The 26,451-nt window shown below is 37.8% G+C and overlaps 1 non-coding gene across 1 annotated transcript; it reads right to left on the minus strand.

The window, feature by feature from the left end:
• Positions 1-15,601: 15,601 nt before the first annotated feature.
• On the minus strand, positions 15,602-15,708 carry LOC148297404 (small nucleolar RNA R71). Its single transcript, XR_015833270.1, has one exon. It is a non-coding gene; the product is annotated as a small nucleolar RNA R71 (small nucleolar RNA).
• Between the last annotated feature and the right edge of the window lie 10,743 nt (positions 15,709-26,451).

Raw genomic sequence — 26,451 nt, forward strand, 5'->3', positions numbered from 1 at the left:
CCAAGAAACGTACAGATATTGAATGTTTGTTTTCTATATAATTTGTTTCATTATTACCAGAGATATTCTCAATTTAAAAAGTTGAATTAGTGAGTTAATTATGTTTTTCTTTTTGGGCCCAGAGAGTGTTTTATATTTAGCAAATTGCTTAGCATGCGTTTTTTCTTAACTTCCATATTTTTGTTTACCATTGGTCCTCTCCTCATGGGCTATTTGATGTGCTTATATAAAGCGAAGTGAGAATTGCATGTTTATCTCTCCACTGACATCTTTAGCAAGCTTTGAGGCTTTGACGCATGTATTTTTTGAGTACATTAGGGTATAGGGGGTTTACACACATATTTATTGGATGTCTAGGGTTTTCGAACATCTACCCACATGAATGGAGGTGAAAGAACCCAACCAACTGAGTTATATCTTGCTTTTGACGCATATTTTTATATTGTCATATGTAGGTACTGTTCTTTGTGTGATATTGTACCAATGAAATCCCATTATTTTTGTATTGTATAGGGAAAGAGACCCATTCAATTAAATCATAGAGCCCATGGCTCATCTTTTGATTAATTAATTTAACCCAAGTCAACCCAAGCCCACAAATCCATAGAAGAGCCACCATGCGGCTCAATCCAAACAAAGACACTAAAATGGACACAACTCATGGAGACTATAAATTTGTTCTAATATTTGAATGAGGCGTGAGTTGTGATCGGTTCATAATTGTATATTATTTCTTACCCTTCTAGCTTATGATTTGGTTATGTTTTTGAGTTAAACTTGTGCTTTTAATCCTTTTTGTGTTTATCTTTCAGTTAATTGAGCTTTAGGTAACAATGATGGCTTTGGAGAACATAATTCATGCAATTCAAGCATGTTAAGGCCTAATTTGGATGAATTGATGAAGAGCTTAAAGACAAATTCATTATGGCTACAGCCCCCTGCCAGTCCAGTTCCGTAGGTCATATTGCAAGCTTTGTTTCAGCAACCTACATAGCTCGGATGAGGCCACATTCTTCATGAAAGTTGCTTCAATTGGTGTGTACTATAACATATCCAAAATTCAGCCCCATTGGATAAATCTGGAGTCCGTTACCTAGCAAACACAGAACCATGCTCAGGATGGATCTTATCAGCGCGGAAAATGAGTTAGCAATTTGTTTCGGCCTTAACTTCTTCCTCCGACCTTGGATTGGCCCAAATAACATATGGCTGGAAAGAAGACATTCTGAACTTCAATTTAGAGTGCTTAAAGTCCTAATTTGATTAAGAGAAGCCCAAGTTGTAAGCCCTTGAAGTTGCTGGTCATGCTGACCTCAGCATGTGCTGGTTGGATGCTTGGTCATGGTGAGCTAGGTATGAGCTATCATTTCTGGTTGGAAGCTTGGTCATGGTGACATGAAGATGAGCTAGGGCTGCTGGTGGGATTTAGTGGTGAAGTGCATCAACCAATTCAAGATTTTCTAATACAAGTGCATCACCCATTTCAGATTTTCTAATACAAGTGCATCAACCATTTCAGATTTTATAATTCAAGTGTTGTATGCATTAGTCTTATTGAATTCTGATTTTCACTTCCCCTAGGCCTATAAATAGGGAAGTTCTCTAAGCTTGTAATAACACCCCAAGGGGGGGAGCTCTCAAACACTTCTCTAGAGCTCCCTTCCCTTCTCTCCCTCAAATTCTCTTAGTTTCTCTTTCTAGTTTTCAATTGTTGTAATGAAATCTTTTGTGTTGAAATTTTCCTTAAGTTTTTCTTAGTTCCACTTTACTTTTCATTATGTAAATTCTTTCTTAAGTATTCAAGTTTAATTAGTTTCCAAGTTTCAATTATGGTTTTTGTTCTTATTCATTATGCTTATAAGTTAATATGCTAGTTTGAATGATTGATCACCATTTAGGCTTGCGTGTTAGCTATCTTGGTTTGAATTAAGAGTATACACCATGCTTTAATTCGAATTGAACTATGAATAGGAAGAGTATGTATGGACATTCGACAACAGGGATTAGATACATGCTTGGTTGTTTAAAATGTTCTTCTATGCTTAATGGGTTCCTAATGCTTAATTTTAGGTTAGACAACAAATGATCAAATTAGGGAATTAGGAACACAAGGTTATGACCACACACCATGGCTTAATCATACTTTAGCTAGAATCAATCCATTAATCTAAATTGAACTTGGGAACTTATTTGCTTGAGTTACTTATTTCTTTCTTCCTTGTTTTATGTTCTTTGTTTTTGTTTCTATTTTGTGTAGGGAAACTAAATTGGATCATTCAATCACCAATCCCTGTGGAATCGACCTCGCACTTACATATGCTAAACTACCAACGGCTCATGCACTTGCGAGTATCACAAGTTGAGGATGCAACTGAATCCATTTTGGTGCAGCTGAATCTACGCAATAAGTTTTTGGCGCCGTTGCCGGGGATCGGTAACATTGTTTGGTTCTATTTGGCTTTCCTACTTTATTTTTTTTTTCTTAACTGGACAATTTCAAGTTTTAAAGTTAATGACATTAATGGACAAGTTGTGTTTGTAGTCCAACAGAAAAGGACAATTGCCCAACAAGCAAGAGAACTGGGTTTAAGTCCCAGCTTACACAACCCATTGGTGCTTGTTGCTTTGAAGCATGGAATTGGACATGTGTTGATTTTTCCTTTTCATTTTTAGTTTTTTTTTTTATATTTCGTAATCCTTTAATTCTGTTTCAAGTTTTTTGTGTTCGTTTTAGCAATTTATGATAGCTTAATAAAAATGGAGAGAGATGGCAACCTCAATCATAAGAATGGGGAGTGTGGAGCAGTGGGAGAAGTCGCGACCTCCAAATGCATCATGCTCGACCTAATCGCTTCAAGGGGGAGTATTCCAATCCTTTCTCTTTAGTTGTTTTGTTATTACTTCAGTAATTTTAATTTTCTATTTCTTTTATTAAAAAAAAATTAAAAAAGATTTTTTATATTAGCTGACTCGTGGTAACTCCAGTGAGCGTCTCCGTCAATACAGTGTCTAGGAGTTCTTTAGGCGACACCTTCGGTGTCTAAGAAGTTTGGGTTTTAAGTGGGACCTTTGTGACCCCTCCAACCTTCCCGGATCCCCTGGCTGTGTTTTCTGAGGCCCTTAACTGGTCATCCATGAGTTGCTTGTATATTTGTGTGTTTTTTTTCAAAATAAAAAAACAAAACAAAACAAAAATTAAAAAATTAAAAAATTAAAAAGTTTAAAAAAAAATTGAAATTTGAGTTTTTATTTAATTTTCCTTGTAAATTGCAATTTGGAACTTCTTTGTTGTTTTTTTTTTCTTTGTGTGGTCAGTTAGTTGTAAATAATAATAAATTAAAAAAAAAAAAAAATCAATTTGGAAGTTCTTTGTTTTCTTTTATGTTCTTTTTTTTTGTTTTGTTAGGTTAGTTTATTTATTTACGTGGTGTGGTTAGTTAGTTTATTTCTGAGTGTTAAAAACACATTTTTATTTCATTTCAAACATTACAAACAAAGAAAAAAAAAAGTAAAACAAAAAAAAAACAAAAAAAACAAAAAACAAAAAAAACATTCAAGTAAATTAAAAATAAAAACAACTTCTTCATCTTCATCTTCATCTTCATGGCATGCCTCTATTGTCTCTTACTTGCAGAATCTGCAGCAGCTCCACATGGTCCTCATTTTTTCTCTGCAGTGCTTCCACGTGCTGATTAGCACAGTAGAGCCGCTTCTGCAAGTCCGCCACCATAGCCTTCAAGGAAGTTATTTCCTCGCTCATCGCGGCACACTCCCGTGTTCTCGCCAGCAATCGCATACCCAAATTGGTAGCCGAGACCGCATGGAGAACAGTTAAATTATTGGACTCCTCCACCGCTGCTTTGTCAGACCTCTGTGCCACATGCAGATGATCTGTCGGTGTGAGCTTGCTGCCAATCATGCCTCCAAGCAGCGCTGCTCTGTTCGGCATTGCCTCAGAAAAGTTCGGTATTACCTCAGCAAAGTTTGAGGCCGTACCGTGATGATATGTGGAGTTTGGGAAGACATGGTTTTGAGGAGCCCTTATCTGCGCATTCGGTGGTGCAAGGGACAGTTCAAGGCTAAGATCATCAAGGTGAGTGCATGAGGATGCCATTGTTTTGTTTTTGGATTTTTTGATGTTTTCTCTAAATTTGCAGGAAGAAATGCGGGGTGCTCTTCTACTTCACCGAGATGAGTTTAAATAGACTTATGCAGATGAGGGAGCCGAAAGCACTTCGGATCTCGAGGGTGCTATCCTGTGCTATTTTCTCTCGGATCCCTTCATTTCTGGCGCAAATTGCGAGCACGTTTTTTTTTAAAAGGGAGCATGTCTACACTTTCACTTACTTTTGCCTCCCTGTTTTCTGATGTTTGTGTTTTTGCTTTTTCAGTTTTTATTTTATTTTATTTTATTTTATTTTATTTTCAATTATTTTCTTCTTGTTTGACTGGTTTCTTAATAATGTAGTTGGAAGAAGAGACAAAATTAAAGATGCGTCTTGGACACCTGGTGCAAGAATCCCAACTCTTCTTTTAAATTATTGTTTGAATTGCGTGTTTATTTCAGTTTATTTATTTATTTATTTATTTTGTTTTTTATTTAATTAGGTAGTATAATTTAAAACTCATAGGATATTCTTTGAAGGAGCTAAATTTTTGGTAACTCCAGTGAGCAACCGCAGTCTATACAGTGTCTAGGAGTTCTTTAAGGCGACACCTTCGGTGTCTAAGAAGTTAGGGTTTTAAGCGGGACCATTGTGACCCCTCCAACCTTCCCGGAACCCCTGGCTGTGTTTTCTGAGGCCCTTAACTGGTCATCCTTAAGTTTTTCTCTTAAAAGAAGAAGCAGTTATTTGTGTATTTACTTAACTAAAAATAAAAAATAAAAAAAAAAAAAAAATCTTGTTTGGGTCTTCGTGTTTTTGTTTGATTGTCGTTCTTTACATTTAGGGTCAATCGTTTCTTTGAGATAGCTAACGTTTTTATTTCCCAATTAAAGAAAAAAAAAAACACACATACACTTTAAAATTAAATAATAAATAAAAACTGAAATCATTTCTTCTTGGCGCTCGGTGTCTCGACCATAGGAGCTTTGAGTTTGGCCCTCTGGCTGTCCTCTTCCGGGGCTTCACGCACAGCCTCTTGGGGCTCATCACTTGAGCTCCCAAAGATCGCAATCTTAGCTTGAGCGTAACTACTCTCGCGATCCGCTTGCTTGCGTTTACCCGGTCGGTCTAGGTCCTCCAGTTGCTTTCTCATGTCGCGAGAGTAAAACTCTACCATCTTTGATAGATTTTTATTCTCGTCTCGCAATACTTCTAGCTGGTGTCGATTCACCTCCACAATCCTTGACCTCTCCCTTTTCAAGCTTTTTATAGCACTCTGACAGTCTTCAACCAAACTTCGCTCCGCCGCCAACTGAGCTTTAAGCACCTCTACCTCATGGGACTTCGCAAGTAGGCGATGACCCAAACTTGCGACACATGCTGTACTCTGCACGCTCAGTGCCAGGGCATCACTCGTGACCCGGTTGTCATCCCTTGTCCCGAACACACGTATATCTTTGGGAATCACTAAATTTCTGCAAACTCCAATGGCAACATCGTTGTCCAGGAGTATTGAGTCATTGACAGTCACAGGCCCCCGTGCGGAGGCAAAGTAGGGCATCCATACTGGTGCTACTGCTTGGCCTCGTGTCTGAGTCGGTGGAGCTAGGTTGAGATCTAACGAAAAGGGGTAGGAAGAAGCCATTTGATTTCTCACTTTTTTTTTCTTTTTCTTGCTTCTTTTCTCTTTTGTGTTTCTGAGTTTGTGTGTTTTTTGTTTTTTGTTTTTTTCCCTTCTTTTTCCTTCTTATAGATGTAGTCTTTGACAAACAAACCCTAGCCGTTGCAGCGTCTAAGCGTTTTCTGAATATCCAGCGTTCCTCGAGTCCCACAACCTTCTCACTTTCCAACCGTTTCCAACACATTTGTCACGACTTGCTTTGTCTGAACGGACGCGTTCAGCAAAGTTGTCGCGCCTTTCCATGAGCCCGTAATTTTCGCTTGTGGATCTGCGGCGCCTCTATGCGTCGACACGTGGCTCCTGCTTTCTGCCCGTGACTATCCATGAAACGACATCAGGGACCACATTCCCTCTTTTTAGAAATCCCGCTTTGCGCTCATAATTCACGTTTTATCTTTTTAAGAAAAAAATTAAATTTAAACGTGTGGGCTTCAGATTTCATGTTGGGTCGGGTTTTACCGTTGTTGGGTTAATTTCATTTTGGGTTGGGCTTTCAATTGTTTGGGTTTCAGTTTGTGTAAGACTATCTGTTAGGGCTTACTGTTTTGAGTGTTTTACTGTTTCGTGTTTTATTTATTTATTTATTTTATTTTATTTTATTTGATTGTTTATTTTGTAATTTTTATTTTGTAATTGTTTTATTTTATTTTTGTATGTTTTGTGATTTTTATTTGCTTTAATACCCTTCATTTGTTGTTATGACATTGGTTGTGGCTAATTTTTAAACATTGAGGACAATGTTCATTTCTAGGTTTGGGGGTATTGGAGTTTAGCAAGTAAATTTGGTTTTTCTTAAAATTAAAAATAATAATAATTGAAAAAAAAAATTATTTATTTTTTTGCTTGTTTTTATTTTAAGTATTGTTTTGTTTTGTTTTTGTTTTGAGTCACTTTCCGAACACTTATGATGAGATAGTGATAAATGTTTGCATGACTTAAATAAAAATTGGATTTCATTTTATTTTAGTGTTTTTTTTTCTTTATTAAAAAATAAAAAAAAAATTTGGCATTGTTCTAGCATGATATGTTTGAAACCTTCTTTACACTTGCCATTTGTTTCATAATTTTCCAATTAAAGGATTTGCATGACCCAAAGAATTGTATCAAGCACAAATTAGACTTATATAACCATATAAAGTGAGCTTTTGAGCCTTGTACTTCAATTCATGAGTGTTATATACATACTCTTATTTTCTTGTCATCAAAGTTGTTGTTTGATCTCATTATTTATTGATTTGGTTGAACACTTAAAAGTCATTCATTCTTATGCAATTTGACTTCACGACATTTAAGAAGTGATATTAAGGCCCTCTTTGGATCGTTTGTGCCTTTCAAGCTAACCTTATGCATGCTTAAGCATGATTTTCCATTGTTAACCATTTTGAGCCTACATGTAAACCTTTTCTTTCATTTAACCAATTATATTTCCTCGCCTTAGCCTGAAAAACAAATATTTACCTTTCTAAAGAACTCATGAGCTTTAATTGGGATGTGTTTTTCATACTAAGTTTGGGAATTTCGAAGAAAAAAAAAAATCACACAATTGGTGAAAGAAAAGAGAAAAGTTGTGATTAAGTGGTGGTTGAATGAAATTTCATTTTTGGGCCTTCAAAATAAATTGGTGGTTGTTCAGGAAAGGAGTGAATCAATGTAAATGAAGGGTATAAGGAGTTTTGATCAGGTAAAAGAAAAAAATCTAATCGTGATGATTCGAAGTCTTGTAAACAATTATTTTATGCTCTTGCATTGCGAGTTCCTTGGACTTTGTATTATCCATATCCTTCATTTCTTACTCACCTTACACCCTTGGCCCCATTACAACCCATGTTAAAGACCTAAATTGATCTTAAATGTCATGTGATTGAATTGCATTCATTTTTCTACTTTTAAGTGTTTGACATCCTTCTTGAGATCATATTAATGCAAGTTCTTCATATTTCTATTGCGAGTTAAGTCCCTTATGGTTTAACTCTATTCTCATGTTTATAACTGAGTGTGCATTATAGCCCTCTTCTGAGTGATTCATTTGTGAGAGGACAACTTTGGTGAGATTTGAAGTTGAACTTATGCTTTGTATGATTTTTGAAATTGTGTGAAAACTAAGATTGGGGAATTTGTTGCATTTGGCTATCACACTACTACACTTTGAGCATATTGTGTTTAGAACTTTGCCGCTTTGTAAATAATGTCTAAAAATTGAGCTTTTATTGTTAAAACGTTTAAGTCATGTGCATGAGTCATTTCTCTTCAGAAAATGTTCGGAAAAATTGTTTTAAGTTCTTTGTGTTTTTGTGTTTGTTTTTGTTTTTGGTTTTGCTTAAGGACTAACAATCTTTAAGTTTTCTAATTACTTTGTTTTACAGAGTCAGTAAAACGTTTGTGGGTATCGTATCTGTTAAACCCTCAGGAGACACAACTCCTCCTACTAGGGATGCCTAGAGGTTTAAAGGCTTGTTGCATATGCTAAATGCAATCGAGTTACCTACGAAAGTGGTTTAGTTAACTTCTAGTTTTGTTTTTAACTTTGTTTTGTGTTGTTTTGCTCGAGGACTAGCAAAATCTAGGTTTGGGGGTATTTGATCGGTTCATAATTGTATATTATTTCTTACCCTTCTAGCTTATGATTTGGTTATGTTTTTGAGTTAAACTTGTGCTTTTAATCCTTTTTGTGTTTATCTTTCAGTTAATTGAGCTTTAGGTAACAATGATGGCTTTGGAGAACATAATTCATGCAATTCAAGCATGTTAAGGCCTAATTTGGATGAATTGATGAAGAGCTTAAAGACAAATTCATTATGGCTACAGCCCCCTGCCAGTCCAGTTCCGTAGGTCATATTGCAAGCTTTGTTTCAGCAACCTACATAGCTCGGATGAGGCCACATTCTTCATGAACGTTGCTCCAATTGGTGTGTACTATAACATATCCAAAATTCAGCCCCATTGGATAAATCTGGAGTCCGTTACCTAGCAAACACAGAACCATGCTCAGGATGGATCTTATCAGCGCGGAAAATGAGTTAGCAATTTGTTTCGGCCTTAACTTCTTCCTCCGACCTTGGATTGGCCCAAATAACATATGGCTGGAAAGAAGACATTCTGAACTTCAATTTAGAGTGCTTAAAGTCCTAATTTGATTAAGAGAAGCCCAAGTTGTAAGCCCTTGAAGTTGCTGGTCATGCTGACCTCAGCATGTGCTGGTTGGATGCTTGGTCATGGTGAGCTAGGTATGAGCTATCATTTCTGGTTGGAAGCTTGGTCATGGTGACATGAAGATGAGCTAGGGCTGCTGGTGGGATTTAGTGGTGAAGTGCATCAACCAATTCAAGATTTTCTAATACAAGTGCATCACCCATTTCAGATTTTCTAATACAAGTGCATCAACCATTTCAGATTTTATAATTCAAGTGTTGTATGCATTAGTCTTATTGAATTCTGATTTTCACTTCCCCTAGGCCTATAAATAGGGAAGTTCTCTAAGCTTGTAATAACACCCCAAGGGGGGGAGCTCTCAAACACTTCTCTAGAGCTCCCTTCTGTTGCGTAGATACAGCTGCACCAAAATGGATTCAGTTGCATCCTCAACTTGTGATACTCGCAAGTGCACGAGCCGTTCGGTAGTATAGCGTATGTAAGTGCGAGGTCGATCCCACGAGGATTGGTGATTGAATGATCCAATTCATTTTCCCTACACAAAACAGAAATGAAAAAGAAAGGAAATAAATAAAACAAGGAAGAAAGAAAATAACTAACTCAAGTAGATAAGTTCCCAAGTTCAATTAGATTAACGGATTGATTCTAGCTAATGTATGATTAAGCCATGGTGTGTGGTCATAACCTTGTGTTCCTAATTCCCTAATTTGATCATTTGTTGTCTAACCTAAAATTAAGCATTAGGAACCCATTAAGCATAGAAGAACAATTTAAACAACCAAGCATGTATCTAATCCCTGTTGTCGAATGTCCATACATACTCTTCCTATTCATAGTTCAATTCGAATTAAAGCATGGTGTATACTCTTAATTCAAACCAAGATAGCTAACATGCAAGCCTAAATGGTGATCAATCATTCAAACTAGCATATTAACTTATAAGCATAATGAATAAGAACAAAAATCATAATTGAAACTTGGAAACTAATCAAACTTGAAACTAAAGAAAAGAATTTACATAACAATGAAAATTAAAGTAGAACTTGGAAAGACTTAAAGGAAAATTTCAGCACAAAGATCTCATTATAACAATTGAAAACTAGAAAGAGAAACTAAGAGAATTTGAGGGAGAGAAGGGAAGGGAGCTCTAGAGAAGTGTTTGAGAGCTCCCCCCCTTGGGGTGTTTTTACAAGCTTAGAGAACTTCCCTATTTATAGGCCTAGGGGAAGTGAAAATCTGAATTCAATATGGCTAATGCATACAACACTTGTTTTATAAAATCTGAAATGGTTGATGCACTTGTATTAGAAAATCTAAATTGGGTGATGCACTTGTATTAGAAAATCTTGAATTGGTTGATGCACTTCACCAATAGATCCCACCAGCAGCCCTAGCTCATCTTCATGTCACCATGACCAAGCTTCCAACCAGAAATGATAGCTCATACCTAGCTCACCATGACCAAGCATCCAACCAGCACATGCTGAGGTCAGCATGACCAGCAACTTCAAGGGCTTACAACTTGGGCTTCCCTTAATCAAATTAGGACTTTAAGCACTCTAAATTGAAGTTCAGAATGTCTTCTTTCCAGCCATATGTTATTTGGGCTAATCCAAGGTCGGAGGAAGAAGTTAAGGCCGAAACAAATTGCTAACTCATTTTCCGCGCTGATAAGATCCATCCTGAGCATGGTTCTGTGTTTGCTAGGTAACGGACTCCAGATTTATCCAATGGGGCTGAATTTTGGATATGTTATAGTACACACCAATTGGAGCAACGTTCATGAAGAATGTGGCCTCATCCGAGCTATGTAGGTTGCTGAAACAAAGCTTGCAATATGACCTACGGAACTGGACTGGCAGGGGGCTGTAGCCATAATGAATTTGTCTTTAAGCTCTTCATCAATTCATCCAAATTAGGCCTTAACATGCTTGAATTGCATGAATTATGTTCTCCAAAGCCATCATTGTTACCTAAAGCTCAATTAACTGAAAGATAAACACAAAAAGGATTAAAAGCACAAGTTTAACTCAAAAACATAACCAAATCATAAGCTAGAAGGGTAAGAAATAATATACAATTATGAACCGATCAAATACCCCCAAACCTAGATTTTGCTAGTCCTCGAGCAAAACAACACAAAACAAAGTTAAAAACAAAACTAGAAGTTAACTAAACCACTTTCGTAGGTAACTCGATTGCATTTAGCATATGCAACAAGCCTTTAAACCTCTAGGCATCCCTAGTAGGAGGAGTTGTGTCTCCTGAGGGTTTAACAGATACGATACCCACAAACGTTTTACTGACTCTGTAAAACAAAGTAATTAGAAAACTTAAAGATTGTTAGTCCTTAAGCAAAACCAAAAACAAAAACAAACACAAAAACACAAAGAACTTAAAACAATTTTTCCGAACATTTTCTGAAGAGAAATGACTCATGCACATGACTTAAACGTTTTAACAATAAAAGCTCAATTTTTAGACATTATTTACAAAGCGGCAAAGTTCTAAACACAATATGCTCAAAGTGTAGTAGTGTGATAGCCAAATGCAACAAATTCCCCAATCTTAGTTTTCACACAATTTCAAAAATCATACAAAGCATAAGTTCAACTTCAAATCTCACCAAAGTTGTCCTCTCACAAATGAATCACTCAGAAGAGGGCTATAATGCACACTCAGTTATAAACATGAGAATAGAGTTAAACCATAAGGGACTTAACTCGCAATAGAAATATGAAGAACTTGCATTAATATGATCTCAAGAAGGATGTCAAACACTTAAAAGTAGAAAAATGAATGCAATTCAACCACATGACATTTAAGATCAATTTAGGTCTTTAACATGGGTTGTAATGGGGCCAAGGGTGTAAGGTGAGTAAGAAATGAAGGATATGGATAATACAAAGTCCAAGGAACTCGCAATGCAAGAGCATAAAATAATTGTTTACAAGACTTCGAATCATCACGATTAGATTTTTTTTCTTTTACCTGATCAAAACTCCTTATACCCTTCATTTACATTGATTCACTCCTTTCCTGAACAACCACCAATTTATTTTGAAGGCCCAAAAATGAAATTTCATTCAACCACCACTTAATCACAACTTTTCTCTTTTCTTTCACCAATTGTGTGATTTTTTTTTTTCTTCGAAATTCCCAAACTTAGTATGAAAAACACATCCCAATTAAAGCTCATGAGTTCCTTAGAAAGGTAAATATTTGTTTTTCAGGCTAAGGCGAGGAAATATAATTGGTAAATGAAAGAAAAAGGTTTACATGTAGGCTCAAAATGGTTAACAATGGAAAATCATGCTTAAGCATGCATAAGGTTAGCTTGAAAGGTACAAACGATCCAAAGAGGGCCTTAATATCATTTCTTAAATGTCATGAAATCGAATTGCAAAAGAATGAATGACTTTTAAGTATTCAACCAAATCAATGAATAATGAGATCAAACAACAACTTTGATGACAAGAAAATAAGAGTATGTGTATAACACTCATGAAATGAAGCACAAGGCTCAAAAGCTCACATTTATGGTTATATAAGTCTAATTTATGCTTGATACAATTCTTTGGGTCATGCAAATCCTTTAATTGGAGAATTATGAAACAAATGGCAAGTGCAAAGAAGGTTTCAAACATATCATGCTAGAACGATGCCAAATTAATTATATATATATATATTTTTTACAATAAAAATTTACAAGGAAAAAAAAAAATAATAATAAATAAATATAATTCAATTTTCATTTAAGTCATGCAAACATTTATCACAATCTCATCAAATGTGTTCGGAAAGTGAATAAAATCAAAATAAAAATAAAATAAAAATAAAAATAAAAATAAAAGCAAGACTTAAACAAAATAAAGTAAAAATAAAAACAAGCAAATAAAAAAAAAAATTTAAATTAAATTAAGGAAAAACCAATTTTACATGCTAAACTCCAATACCCCCAAACCTAGAAATGAACATTGTCCTCAATGTTTAAAAATTAGGAACAAGCAATGTCATAACAAGAAATGAAAGGTACTAAAGTAAATATAAACCACAAATAAAAAAAATAAAAAAAAAAAAAAAAAAATAAAAAAATTACAAAACAAACAAACAAATAAACAAAAAAGAAAAAAAAAAATGAAACAGTAAAACACTCGAAACAGAAAGCCCTAAACAGACAAAACAGTAAGCCCTAAACAGAGAGTCTTACGCAAACCAAAACCCAAACAATTGAAAGCCCAACCCAAAAGAAAGTTAGCCCACCTTGAAACCTAACAACGGTGAAAATGATAAGTTCATAATTTCACACATTTGCATGCCTTCGTTACTTAGTAATTTTGTTTAGTTTCTCTTTATTTCAAGTCACTTACCTATGTTTGTGTGTTCTATAGGTTGAAGGCAGCAAGAGATTGCTTTTGAAGCAAAATGGTGCAAAACGTGCAAAAACTGGATATTGAGTTAGAAGTTCATTTCGGACTTATCTTCTTCATCCGAGCTTGGATTGGGCCAATACTTGTGTGGTTGGATCAGAGACATTCTGAACTTCAAAATGGATATCTTAAAGTCATATTTGGATTCAGCCAAACCCAATCCGTGAGCCCATCAAAATACACATCATGCTGACATGAGGATGAGCTGATGGATGCTTGGTCATGGTGAGCTAGGCATGAGCTATTGGTTTCTGGATGGATGCTTGATCATGCTGACATGAAGATGACCTATGGCTGCTGGTGGGATTTATTAGTGCAGCAACCAATTCTGATTATCTAAATACAAGTGTTGTATGCATTAGTCATATTCAATTCAGAATTCCCCTTTCCTTCTCCCTATAAATACCACTTCCATTCCACATCCCAGACACAATTCACTTCATCCATTACTTCCATACACACATTCAGATTCACCACAAAGAGAGAGAGAGAGCTAGCTGCAAAGGAGGGAGAGCTGGGAGCTGTCCTGGAAACTACCTTGCTGCCACCAGCTAGTTCTTCTATTCTCTTTATTCTACCTATGTATTTCTTATCTTCTGTATTCATAATTATGTTTAACTAATCCATTTTGTTAGGGCTTAGGATGAAGCCCTAGTCATGAATATTCAATGTTATGGATGATTTCATAGTTAATTGATTTCCTTGCTTTCATTATCAAGTTGTTAATCTCCAGCTTATTATGTGCTTGATGTATGTTTTCTTGGAGTAGCTAACTAGGATTTTATGCATCTAGCACAGGTTGGGAAGGGGTTTAGATTCACCAATTCTACTCTCCTTTCACAAGCAACACATGAATGGCCTAAGAATCATTCAAGGGGTTAATAACCATAGGTTGACTAGGACAGATACCATGTTCTAGGACTTGTGTGATTATCATATTCTCAAGGAACTTAATGACTCTTATATGCTTTATTCTAAGTAGATACCATGCTTAGGTTGCATATTAGAGATCACGTGTTGTGTAGATACCATGCACAATTACATGCCTTAGGAGAATCATGCATCCTGCACCTAGATACCATAGGCTTGTATGCGATAATCTATTGTTAATGAAGCTTGAGTCAATTTCTATGCATTCATAACTTGGATAGGAAGACTAGTGGTAGATTCCAAGGCTCTAACACTTCTCAATCATTGTTTCACAACTTGTTCATTGCTGCCATTGTTTACTTCCAGCACTTCCATTTCATTCTCTTGTTTTCATTTAAACAACAAAAACCCCCCATTCGAGTGCGTGTGTGGTGCTAGGATTCTGTCCTAGACCTTGCCAATTGTTAGTTAGTTTGTTTCTTTGTTTTCAGTTTTTCCATCATTCTAAGTAGTTTAACTTGCAACCAAGTTACCATTCTCCGTGGGATCGACCTCGTATTTCATAAGCTATACTATAAATGGTTCGTGCACTTGCGAGAATTGAAGTTTCTATTTTTAATAACTCATTTTAGTTGTTAGGAATAGGCTCAACAAGTTTTTGGCGCCGTTGCCGGGGAACCGGTAACGATGGTGCTATAGTTAGATTACTTTGAGTGTTTTTGTTTTTGTTTTCGTTGGTTTTTATTTCTGTATTCTGTTTTTCTTTTTAGTTGTTATCTCCATTTGAAGGCACTAATTGGTTTCTTGTGTGTGCATATATGTCCGAATCTGATTCTGAGCCAATTTCACCAGGAACTTTTGCTGTACGTGTTGGTTTGAGGAGGAATTATAGTTCTTTAAGTGCTGAATCTGAGAGCTACGAATCTGAAGGTTCAAGCAAGATGGCAGAGATTCCAAACAACAACAATAATGATGAAGGAGGTGGTGCGCTTGTTGTCCAACCTAGGAAACCCCTGCGTGAATTTTCCATCCCCAAAGTCACTGATCAACCTTCGTGCATCGTCTATCCTCAACTCACAATTGACAGGCTTGAGCTTAGAAGTGGTATGATTCATCTTCTTCCAACTTATTATGGTAATACCACTGAGGATCCTTACATGCATGTTAAGCAATTCTTTGAAATATGTGCTACAATCAAAATTCAAGGACTTGATGATGAGCAGATTAAGATGAGGCTATTCCCATTCAGTTTAAAAGATAAGGCTAAGTCATGGTTATACTCTTTGCCTAATGCTTCAATTCGTACTTGGGATGAGCTTTCTAATAAGTTTTTGCAGAAATTCTTTCCAGCTCAAAAGACTAACAAGATTAGAAAGGAAATTCTTGGTTTCACACAAAGAGAAGGAGAAGCTTTTCATGAATGCTGGGAGAGGTACAAGGAGATGATGAGTTCTTGCCCACACCACAATATAGAGAGTTGGATGCAAATGCAATCTTTCTATGAAGGTTTGCTTGATTCCGAAAGGATGATGGTAGATGCAACAAGTGGAGAAGGACTGATGAACAAAACAGCAGATGAGGCTTTTACTCTCTTTGAATCTTTGAGTACCAACTCTCAACAATGGAGCTACAATAAAGGAAGAGGAGCTCCTATGAAAGCTGTGGTCTCTGAGGTAAGTACTAATAATGAGATTAATGCAAAACTTGATGTTATGTGTTCTTTGCTTCAACAGGCAGTGACTGGCCCTCTAGGAAGCAAAGAGGAAGTTCAAGACCAATCTTTTGTAAAGCACATGCTAGAGCAAGCAAATGCCCTTCAAGGAAGGAATCCTCAGAATGATCCTTACTCAAACACATACAATCCGGGGTGGAGAAATCATCCTAATTTCAGGTGGAGCAATAATTCAAATGTGCAACAATCTCAAGGACCTCCCCCAGGATTTCAAATACAACAAAGGCAATTCCAGCAAGCTCCCCAACAAGTACAAGAGCAAAGGGGTGATCAAATGGGAGAATTGCAAGACATGTTCAAGAAGTTCATGGGGCAACAGATGCAAACCAATCAGAATCTTCAAAATGCAGTGAACAAACTAGAAGTGCAAGTTGGGCAGATTGCATCCTCCATGAGCAATAGAGCATCCGGAACTTTTCCAAGCCAAACGGAGGTGAATCCAAGGCATCATGAGCAAGTTAAAGCAGTGCACATCTTGAGAAGTGGTAAACAAGTTGATAATAAGGTTGGAGATGCCAATGAAGAGCAAGAAGATGGAGAAAACGTGGAGATCATTCAGCCACCACAAGGGCAGCCCACAGGTTCCACCAAACAGCCCCTCAATTCTCTTGGAAAGAGCACAGGCCCTAAGGTATCATCTAATGCTAATCAAGTTCCAATTTCATCTAATGCTTTTAGGCCTATTGCACCCTTTCCCAGCAGGTTATCAAAGTCAAAGAAAGATCAAGGCTTGGATGAGATAATGGAAATATTCAAGAAAGTGCAAATCAACATCCCATTGCTCAATGCCATTGCTCAGATTCCAAAATATGCAAAATTTTTGAAGGATCTATGCACTAACAAGAGGAGATTCAAAGAGCATGAACATGTTGCATTAAGTGAAGAGGTTAGTGCAGTCTTACAAAGAAAGCTACCTCCAAAGCTAAAGGATCCAGGTTCATTTTCTATACCTTGTATAGTTGGTGATTTTAAGTTTCAAAAAGCTTTGCTTGATCTTGGTGCATCCATTAACCTTATGCCATATCATGTTTATGAGAAACTTAACCTTGGTGAGTTGCAAGCCACATCTGTGAGCATTCAATTGGCAGATAGAACTATCAGGTACCCTAGGGGCATTCTAGAAGATGTTTTGGTGAAAGTAGAAGAGCTGATTTTGCCAGCTGATTTCTTGGTGTTGGAAATGGAAGAAGCACCAATTCATGACAATCAGTTACCACTCATTCTTGGTCGTCCATTCATGGCAACTGCCGGTGCAATTATTGATGTGAAGAAGGGTACATTGACTATGAACGTGTTTGATGAGACAATAGCATTCAAAGTGTTTGAAGCCTCCAAGTTTCCAAGTGATGAGCATGAAGTTTTCCAGCTTGATGCAATTGATAATATGGTGAAAGAAGCACTGCCAATGAGTTATTTGGAGCCTATTGAAGCATGCATCACACAAAGCATAAGGAAAGAAGAAGTGGACAGATTAGAGGCTGTGATCTCTCCTTTACTTCTTGAGCTTGTTTGCAGCATGGATAGCTACATAGAAGTGGGAAAGAGGTATGCAAACCAATTTGAATCTTTACCCGCACCTACTAATAAGGTTTTACCTTCTATTGTGCAGGCACCGGAGTTGGAATTAAAGCAATTGCCAACACACCTTAAATATGCTTATTTAGGTGAGAGTGAGACTCTACCTGTTATCATTGCCTCACACCTCGAACCAAATGATGAGAAGAAGCTTTTGAGGGTTCTAAAAGAGCACAAAACTGCGATTGGATGGAGCATTGCAGATATCAAAGGCATAAGCCCAACATCGTGCATGCATAGGATACTATTGGAGGACAATGCAGTGCCTAAGAGGGATGCCCAAAGACGTCTCAATCCAAACATGAAGGAGGTGGTAAGGAAAGAAGTAATGAAGCTTTTAGATGTTGGTATTATTTACCCTATTTCTGACAGTAAATGGGTGAGCCCAATACAAGTTGTCCCCAAGAAATCAGGTATCACAGTGGTGAAGAATGAAGCAAACGAGCTTGTACCAACACGGATGACCACGGGCTGGAGAGTTTGCATTGATTATAGGAAGCTCAACACAGCAACAAGCAAGGATCACTTCCCTCTTCCATTTATTGATCAAATGCTTGAGAGATTGGCTGGCCATAGCCACTATTGCTTCCTTGATGGATATTCAGGTTACAACCAAATCGCCATAGCCCCAGAAGATCAAGAGAAGACAACCTTCACATGTCCCTTTGGTACTTTTGCTTATAGGAGGATGCCCTTTGGTCTTTGCAACGCCCCAGCCACTTTCCAAAGGTGCATGATGAGCATTTTCTCCGACATGGTAGAAAGGTTTATTGAGGTATTCATGGATGACTTCTCTGTCTTTGGTGATTCTTTTGATCAATGTTTGCATAACTTATCTAAGGTGTTGGCTAGATGTGAACAAAATAACCTTGTGCTTAATTGGGAAAAATGTCATTTTATGGTTAACCAAGGCATAGTTCTTGGTCATGTCATCTCTAGTAATGGAATTGAGGTAGATAAAGCTAAGATTGATTTGATTGCTTCTATGCCCTCACCTACTTCTGTCAAAGAAGTACGTTCTTTCCTTGGCCATGCAGGTTTCTATAGGCGTTTCATTAAAGATTTTTCTAAGATTGCAAGGCCTTTGTGCAATCTCCTTGCCAAGGACATGGATTTTGTGTTTGATCAAAACTGTGAGAATGCTTTCAATGCTTTGAAAATGATGCTCACAACTGCCCCAATCATTATGCCACCGGATTGGAGCTTGCCTTTTGAACTGATGTGTGACGCCTCAGATTATGCTGTTGGAGCTGTTTTGGGGCAGCGAGTTGATAAGAAGCCACATGCCATCTACTATGCTAGTAGAACCCTCAACGATGCCCAACTCAACTATTCCACCACAAAGAAGGAGTTATTAGCTGTCATATTTGCTTTAGAGAAGTTCAGATCTTATTTGATTACTAACAAGGTCATTGTTTACACTGATCATGCAGCATTGAAATACTTGTTAGCTAAAAAGGATGCCAAGCCACGCCTCATTAGATGGATCCTCTTGTTGCAAGAGTTTGACTTGGAGATAAAAGATAAGAAAGGAAGTGAGAATGTGGTGGCTGATCACTTGAGTAGATTGGTGCATGTATCTAATGAAGAGGAGGATTCACTGCCATTGCGTGAAAGCTTCCCTGATGAGCAACTCTTCTCTATTTGTGCTTTGAATTCTCTTAATCCATTGCCTTGGTTTGCTGATATTGTTAACTACTTATGCACTAACGAACTCCCTACAGGGTTATCTACATTCCAACGTGACAAGCTTAGGAAACAAGCAAGATACTACTTTTGGGATGATCCATACCTATTCAAGCATTGTCCGGACCAAGTAATTCGAAGGTGTGTGCCTGAAGGTGATTTTAAGAGCATTCTAGAGTTTTGTCACTCCCATGCATGCGGAGGCCATTTTGGAGCAAAGAAGACTGCCAACAAAGTGCTACAATCAGGTTTCTTTTGGCCTACCCTTTTTAAGGATGCTTATACATTTTGTGCTTCATGTGATAGATGCCAACGGATGGGTAATTTGCATGCTAGAAATCAGATGCCTCTCACTAATATCTTAGTCATTGATATATTTGATGTTTGGGGAATTGATTTCATGGGCCCTTTTCCTACTTCTTATGGATTTGAATATATATTAGTTGCTGTCGATTATGTTTCCAAATGGGTGGAAGCCATTGCCACTAGAACTAATGATGCTAAGATTGTGATCAGTTTTCTCAGAGGAAATATTTTTACAAGGTTTGGCACACCAAGAGCAATCATTAGTGATGGTGGCTCCCATTTTGTTAACCAAGCTTTTGCAGCACTCTTGAAGAAGTATGGAATCAAGCATAAGGTGGCAACACCCTACCATCCTCAAACTAGTGGGCAGGTTGAGATAAGCAATAGGGAGATTAAGCACATACTTGAGAAGACAGTGAACACCACAAGGAAGGATTGGTACATGCGTTTGGAGGATGCATTGTGGGCTTATAGGACAGCTTATAAGACCCCCATAGGTATGTCTCCATATAGACTTGTTTTTGGTAAACCTTGTCACTTACCAGTGGAGCTTGAGCACAGGGCTTATTGGGCGATCAAGGCATTCAATTTTGACATGAAAGCTGCTGGTGAAAAGAGGAGGCTTCAACTCAATGAGTTGGAGGAGTTGCGACATGAGGCGTATGAGAACGCTAAGCTTTATAAGGAGAAAACAAAGCAGTATCATGACAAGAAGATTCTTAGGAAGACGTTTGAGGAAGGGCAGAAGGTTCTCTTATTCAATTCACGCCTTAAGCTCTTCCCAGGTAAGCTTCGTTCTCGGTGGATTGGCCCTTTTGTTATTACTAATGTGTTTGATCATGGCGCAGTGGAGATTCAAAATATTAAGGATGGCAGCACCTTCAAGGTGAACGGACATCGGTTGAAACCTTACTTTGATGCCAACTTTGATGCCAATATTGAGTCTCAAGCACTCAAGGAGCCTCCACCACTCTCTTGAAGCTCACCAAAGTTTGGACGTCCGGCTGAAGACATAAAACTTAGCGCTTCTTGGGAGGCAACCCAAGGTGATGAGGAGAAGATAGAACGTGCAAGGAGCTTGCTTGCGTCCTAATCGCTTCAAAGGGGAGTTGTTTTCTGAACTCTAACATTTGGTTATGTCTTTTCCTTATCTTCTTTCCTTTCATTTATGAGGCATTGCTTGTTCTTATACTCTAAACATTGAGGACAATGTTTCATTTAAGTTTGGGGGGAAGGATTCAGTTATGTTGTTTTATTGTCAAATTTTAAAAATTTTAAGTGTGTCTAGTGTCTAATAACGCAGGATTTTGTGTGTTGTTTCGTTATCCTTCCAAACACCTATGATAAGACTTGGATTTAATACTAATATGTTTTTTTCAGAAATTGATAGTCATTGTTTAAGGCCTATGTGTGATTCTGAGTGAACTTTGTCTTGCATGCCATCCTTGCACTTATTGAGCACTTTGCCAAGTTAGTCCAATTTCTTGCTACTTGGAGATGTTATGCAATTCTGCTTATTTCATGATCTTGGTTTCATGCTCTAGAACTTATTTGAATATCTCTTGAGACATTCTGTTGCCATACAATGCTTAGGAAGTGATTTAGGCCATGTTTAAATCGTTTGAGCCTTTCTAACCATCCCTCTACATGTATTCATCCCTAGTCAATCCATTTGAGCCTACGTTAAGCCTTTCTTTGTGTAAACCATTTCTACCATAATAAATCTCTGTTTCTTATCTTTACCTATTCTTTGAGCAATTAAAGCTATCTTTAAAGGAGAGTCATAAAGATTGCAAGGTTTTTGGAGCAAAAGTGAGTCATTAGTGCTGTAACCCAAGTGTTGAAAAGAAATAAGTTTTGGGGTATTGTTAACTAATCAAAAGAGGTAATGAAGTGTGACCAATGTAGTCACGGCCCTAGGGTGTTATAAGGAAAGATCATGGTGATCTAGGGTAAAGAGCCACAAAATTAGGCCAAATAACACATTTGAAGGTGCTGAAATTATGTTGAAAATCTGCTCATGTATGTGTTCCTTGCTTGTTACAAAGTTCAGTAATCTCTCATGCTTTTACCTATGCTTTAGTTGTGCTCAAAATGTTGTTATATCTCCATGTCTCCTCTTTCATTCAACCACTACCCTAAGCCTCATTACAACCCTTGTAAAGTCCTTTTGATCCTTGGTAATGTGTGGTATTACTGTGGAGAGCTGATTTCATAATGAGCTTATGGGGCTCGAAATTCTTGATTGTGCTTTAAGTGTGTGCGCATGTACTTATTTGAGTTGCAGGTGTTGTTCTGATTTGGCATTCACACACTACACTTAAGGATGTCATTGTAAGCTTTGCACACTCTTGAATCATGTGTGGAACTTAGATTGTGATTGTTGTGTTTCTTTGGAACCATATACTTTGATGATTCTTTGAGGATATTGTTTGGAAGGCTAGCTGCTTATTTTCTGTTTTCTAAGTTGTAGTTTTATTTTGTTTGCTCGAGGACTAGCAAAGTCTAAGTTTGGGGGTATTTGATAAGTTCATAATTTCACACATTTGCATGCCTTCGTTACTTAGTAATTTTGTTTAGTTTCTCTTTATTTCAAGTCACTTACCTATGTTTGTGTGTTCTATAGGTTGAAGGCAGCAAGAGATTGCTTTTGAAGCAAAATGGTGCAAAACGTGCAAAAACTGGATATTGAGTTAGAAGTTCATTTCGGACTTATCTTCTTCATCCGAGCTTGGATTGGGCCAATACTTGTGTGGTTGGATCAGAGACATTCTGAACTTCAAAATGGATATCTTAAAGTCATATTTGGATTCAGCCAAACCCAATCCGTGAGCCCATCAAAATACACATCATGCTGACATGAGGATGAGCTGATGGATGCTTGGTCATGGTGAGCTAGGCATGAGCTATTGGTTTCTGGATGGATGCTTGATCATGCTGACATGAAGATGACCTATGGCTGCTGGTGGGATTTATTAGTGCAGCAACCAATTCTGATTATCTAAATACAAGTGTTGTATGCATTAGTCATATTCAATTCAGAATTCCCCTTTCCTTCTCCCTATAAATACCACTTCCATTCCACATCCCAGACACAATTCACTTCATCCATTACTTCCATACACACATTCAGATTCACCACAAAGAGAGAGAGAGAGCTAGCTGCAAAGGAGGGAGAGCTGGGAGCTGTCCTGGAAACTACCTTGCTGCCACCAGCTAGTTCTTCTATTCTCTTTATTCTACCTATGTATTTCTTATCTTCTGTATTCATAATTATGTTTAACTAATCCATTTTGTTAGGGCTTAGGATGAAGCCCTAGTCATGAATATTCAATGTTATGGATGATTTCATAGTTAATTGATTTCCTTGCTTTCATTATCAAGTTGTTAATCTCCAGCTTATTATGTGCTTGATGTATGTTTTCTTGGAGTAGCTAACTAGGATTTTATGCATCTAGCACAGGTTGGGAAGGGGTTTAGATTCACCAATTCTACTCTCCTTTCACAAGCAACACATGAATGGCCTAAGAATCATTCAAGGGGTTAATAACCATAGGTTGACTAGGACAGATACCATGTTCTAGGACTTGTGTGATTATCATATTCTCAAGGAACTTAATGACTCTTATATGCTTTATTCTAAGTAGATACCATGCTTAGGTTGCATATTAGAGATCACGTGTTGTGTAGATACCATGCACAATTACATGCCTTAGGAGAATCATGCATCCTGCACCTAGATACCATAGGCTTGTATGCGATAATCTATTGTTAATGAAGCTTGAGTCAATTTCTATGCATTCATAACTTGGATAGGAAGACTAGTGGTAGATTCCAAGGCTCTAACACTTCTCAATCATTGTTTCACAACTTGTTCATTGCTGCCATTGTTTACTTCCAGCACTTCCATTTCATTCTCTTGTTTTCATTTAAACAACAAAAACCCCCCATTCGAGTGCGTGTGTGGTGCTAGGATTCTGTCCTAGACCTTGCCAATTGTTAGTTAGTTTGTTTCTTTGTTTTCAGTTTTTCCATCATTCTAAGTAGTTTAACTTGCAACCAAGTTACCATTCTCCGTGGGATCGACCTCGTATTTCATAAGCTATACTATAAATGGTTCGTGCACTTGCGAGAATTGAAGTTTCTATTTTTAATAACTCATTTTAGTTGTTAGGAATAGGCTCAACAGAAAACCTAACCCACAATTTGTTTTCATTTCCGGCTTTTTATTATTATTTAGTTTTGTAAAAACAAACTATCGAACCGTGAATAGCAACACAAAGAGCGGGATTTTAACATGGGTCATGATGTCTCGGTTCAGTGTAAGGGACCAACAGACAGGGTGAGACACGTGTCGACACATAGAGGCGCCGCAGACTCCACAAGCAAAAATTACGGGCTCATGGAAAGGCGCGAAGACTTTACTGAACGCGTTCGTTCAGAAAAGACACGTCGTGATAAATGAGTTGGGTATGGTTGGAAGGCGAGAAGGTTGTGGGACTCAAGGAATGCTGGAGATTCAGAAAATGCTCAGATGCTGCAATGGCTAGGGTTTGTCAAAGACTAAGTCTATAAGAAAGGGTGAAAAAAAACGCAAACTCAGAAACACACAAAAGAGAAAAGAAAGAAAGAAGAAAAGAGAGTGAGAAATCAAATGGCCTCTAACTACCCATTTTCGTTGGATCTCAACCTAGCTCCACCGACTCAGACACGAGGCCAAGCAGCGGCACCAGTATGGATGCCCTACTTTGCTTCCGCACGGGGGCCTGTGACAGTAACTGACTCAATACTCCTGGACAACGATGTTGCCATTGGAGTGGCTAGAAATTTAGTGACTCCTAAAGATATACGTGTTATGGGGACAAGGGATGACAACCGGGTCGTGAGCGATGCCCTGGCACTGAGCGTGCAGAGTACGGCAACAGTCGCAAGTTTGGGTCATCGCCTACTTGCGAAGTCCCATGAGGTAGAGGTGCTTAAAGCTCAGTTGGCGGCGGAGCGAAGTTTGGTTGAAGACTGTCAGACTGCTATAAAAAGCTTGAAAAGGGAGAGGTCAAGGATAGTGGAGGTGAATCGACACCAGCTAGAAGTATTGCGGGACGAGAATAGAAACCTATCAAAGATGGTAGAGTTGTACTCTCGTGACATGCGAAAACAGCTGGAAGACCTAGACCGACCGGGTAAACGCAAACAAGCAGATCGCGAGAGTAGTTACGCTCAAGCTAAGATTGCGATCTTTGGGAGCTCAAGTGATGAGCCCCAAGAAGCTGTGCGTGAAGCCCCGGAAGAGGACAGCCAGAGGGCCAAACTCAAAGCTCCAATGGTCGAGACACCAAGCACCGAGAAGAAATGATTTCCTACTGCATTATTGTTGTTTTTATTTTATTTTGTTGTTTTTGTATTTTCGTTATTTTGTTTCGGAAATAAAAGAGTAAGGTTGCAGAAAGAAAAAGAAAAAGAAAAAGAAAACAAAGACGACAAACGGAAAAGAAAACACATTTCCCTAACTAAAATAAAATAAAGATGACAGCCGAAAGGAAAAAGCAAAAACACAAAGCTCTAGAAAATGATAGTAACGGGCAAAAACATAAAACACCAGAAAACAAGGAAAAAAGAAAAGTAAAGTGAAAGTAAAGGTGCTCCCCCTTGAAGCGATTAGGTCGAGCATGCCCGGGAAATCCGAAATGGTGTTGGCTCTCTCTCATCAGCATATGTCTATTTAAACCACACCTCTGCAAGCGGATGATACCCAGCATTTCTTCCTGCAAACTCAAGGAAAAACATCAAAAAATTCAGAAGCAAAACAAATGGCATCATCATGCACTCACCTTGATGATCTCAACCTTGAGCTCTCACTTGCACCACCGAATGCCCAGACAAGGGCTCCTCCAAACACTGTCTTTCCAAACTCTTCATATCATCACGGCACGGCCTCAAACTTTGCTGAGGCAATACCGAACTTTTCTGAGGCACTGTCGAACAGAGCAGTGCGGCTAGGAGGCATGATTAGCAGCAAGCTCACTCCGATAGATCATCTGCATGTGGCACAGAGGTCTGATAAGGCAGCGGTAGAGGAGTCCCACAATTTAACTGTGCTCCACGCGGTCTCCGCTACCAATTTGGGCATGCGATTACTGGCGAGGACAAGGGAGTGTGCCGCGATGAGCGAGGAAATAGCTTCCTTGAAGGCTATGGTGGCGGACTTGCAGAAGCGGCTCTACTGTGCCAATCAGCACGTGGAAGCACTGCAGAGAAAAAATGAGGACCATGTGGAGCTGCTGCAGATTCTACAAGTGCGAGAAAATAGAGGCAAGCCATGATGATGATGGAGATGAAGAAGATGAAGAAGATGATGAAGAAGATGATGATGATGTTGTTTTTTATTTTTATTGTTTTTTATTTTTTATTTTTGTTTTGTTTTTTTGTTTTTTGTTTTTATGCAATGTTTGAATTGAAATAAAGTTTGTTTTTAACACTCAAAGAAAAAAAAACTAACTAACCATACCACGTAAATAAATAAATAAACTAACATAACAAAACAAAAATAGAAACAAAACAAAAACAAAGACTCAACAGAAAAGAAAACAAAGAAAATAAAGAAAACTTAATTTAAAAACACACGAATATACAAGCAACTCACAGATGACCAGTTAAGGGCCTCAGAAAACACAGCCAGGGGATCCGGGAAGGTTGGAGGGGTCACAATGGTCCCGCTTAAAACCCAAACTTCTTAGACACCGAAGGTGTCGCCTAAAGAACTCCTAGACACTGTATTAACGGAAGTGCTCACTGGGGTTACCATAAGTCGGCTCATATGAAAAATCTTTTTATTATTTTTTTATTTTAAAATTTTTAAGATAAGAAATAAAAACAAATTAAGATAAAATGAAACAACAAACCATAAACAAAAATGAA

The sequence above is a fragment of the Prunus avium genome, chromosome 1, assembly GCF_965620075.1.
Source record: "Prunus avium chromosome 1, drPruAviu1.hap1.1, whole genome shotgun sequence".
Lineage (NCBI taxonomy): Eukaryota > Viridiplantae > Streptophyta > Magnoliopsida > Rosales > Rosaceae > Prunus > Prunus avium.